The following is a 2,375-nucleotide window of genomic DNA, read 5'->3' as shown; positions in this document are numbered from 1 at the left end:
GGGGGATGTCACAACCCAAAGGTGTGATTTTTGTTTTTGTGTGTGCTTTGGCACCACTGAATTATTTTCCCGCCATTTAGAGCTTTCTTTGCAGGGTGCATTTCTTCGTTGCAGCACAGAAATGCACGTTGCAAAGAGTTCCCGCCATTTGTATTGAAATTCGAGCCCCACTATTGGCTTGTGTTAAATTATTCCCACGTGGCGGCTAGCGATTGGCTTGCTAGCCGTATAAGAGGCTTGGGTGGTTTCCGCCCAAGTTGGAGAACTTTGAGCACGCTGCAGAGTGCCTCTACGGAGTTTTGACCTGCGGCTGCTGGTCGATGGACTGATCACCCATCGATTCTTCTCCCCATCGCCGATCGCAATCCTCGACGTATCCCTCTTCCCTGCGCGCAAAAAAAGGATCCAAGGAGCCTTGACAACTCCATGGGAGTGATCCGAGTACTGTCCAAGTCCTCAAATGGGGATTTAAGTGGAGCTTTGCCTGGGAAACTGTCCAGCCTACACGGCTACCATCTTCGGTGTAAGTAAACAATCTTGAATTAACCATTACGCGTCCGTGACTAATTCTAGCGTGCCGCCTGCTTTCTCCGACCCCGCGTGTCTGGGCTGCTGGCCACAGCCCATGCACACAAAAGGGCCCCGAATCGCTCCTGGCCCGCACACTCAGCAGCACAGCGGCAGAAAGAGATCTCAGAATCATTGTCACGTGAGAGTGAAACACAGGATACAGTTTTTATACAGGCTCCATGGCCTTGTTTGGAAAAGGGGGGTGAAGTAGAAGAATAAAATGTCATTTTGTGAGCTTGGGGAGATCAGTTCATCTCAAACATTTGAAAAAGTAACTGTAAAGCAGTGCCCGCGTGCAAGACACCTTGGATATTGGTAGAGAGTGCTATCATGAGAAAATGTGAAGTCTCCTAGGTCTGAAGGCTGATAAGATGGTTCACTTTAAGCACTAATTCACATATTCACAGATGCTCAGGTTGGAAGGGAGCTCAACAGACCATCAAATCCGACCCCATGCCTGGGCAGCAAAGAGCGCTGGGCCAGATGCCCCCGGCCAGGTGCCTATCCAGCCTTGTCTTAAAGACCCCCGAGGTGGGAGAGAGCACCACCTCCCTTGGGAGCCCAGTCCCAATATTGGCCACCCTTACTGTGAAGTTTTTCCTGATATCCAGCCCAAATCTGCTCTCTGTCAGTTTGTGACCGTTGTTTCTTGTGTGACTCCAGTCCAAATTTTGGCCACCCTTGCTGTGAAGGAGTTTATCCTCATATTCATCTTAGATTCGGTCTCTGTCAGTCTGTGACCATTGTTCCTTGTTACCTCACGAGGTGCCTGGTGAAGAGAGCATCTCCTTTCCCTTGCTGCATCCCCTAATGAATTTGCAGTGGCCACAAGATCCCCTCTCAGCCTTCTCTTGCGAAGGCTGAAGAGGTCCAGGTCCCTCAGTCTCTCCTTGTAGGCCCTTGCCTGCAGCCCCTGACCATACGAGTGGGCTCCCCTGGACCCTCTTGACTCTATCCACATCCTTCTTGAAGTACAGCACCCAAAACTGGATGCAATACTCCTAAAAACTGGACCCAGTACTCCTAGTCATAATGTATAGCTCGCTTTAGGGCTGAAATTTGCCATTGTGTATGTCTGCCAGGTTTTTTCTTGCATTTTTTTGAAGTGCCAGGTACAGTGAAATGTCTGGCAAAACTGCCTCTATCGGGTAGATTTCAATGTCACCCGCAGTGCAGACTTGCAGCTCCAAGAGGTGGACGGGATATTTCCAATGGACACTTCCAAGCAAACATGAACACGCGTGTGCTTTCCCAAGCTGGCATGAAACAGATTTTTTAATACAATGTTTAACTGCACATTTAGAGATAATACTAGCAAATTGTCCATCAATAATGAGAGGATGGGGGTCAAGACATACCCCGCTCCTTGTCCCTGCTACCTAACCACCCCCTTCATCCCCCACTATGGCCAAATACACACGCGCGCACACACACACACACACACACACGCACACACACAGAGGCATGCACACAGGCAGGCACACACTCTACTTACCACAGGGGCGATGTGGGTGTCGCACTTCAGAAGGGATGTGGCCAGCATGGAGAGGGTCCAGAGGAGGCCACTCGCATGATCAGGGGCAGCAGGGCAGGCCCTATGAGGAGGGGCTACGGGACCTGAACCTGTTCGGCTGCCACAACAGAAGGCCAAGGGGGGATCTAGTGACCATTTACAAACTAGTCGGGGGGATCAGTAGGCATTGGGGGAGACCCTGTTCCCCTAAGCACTACCAGGAGTGACTAGAAATACCGGTCACAAGCTGGCAGAGGGTAGATTCAGACTAGACATCAGGAGGCTAGTTTCT

Source organism: Alligator sinensis, unplaced genomic scaffold (genome assembly GCF_000455745.1).
Source record: "Alligator sinensis unplaced genomic scaffold, ASM45574v1 scaffold1930_1, whole genome shotgun sequence".
Taxonomy (NCBI): domain Eukaryota; kingdom Metazoa; phylum Chordata; order Crocodylia; family Alligatoridae; genus Alligator; species Alligator sinensis.
This window is presented reverse-complemented; position numbering follows the sequence as displayed.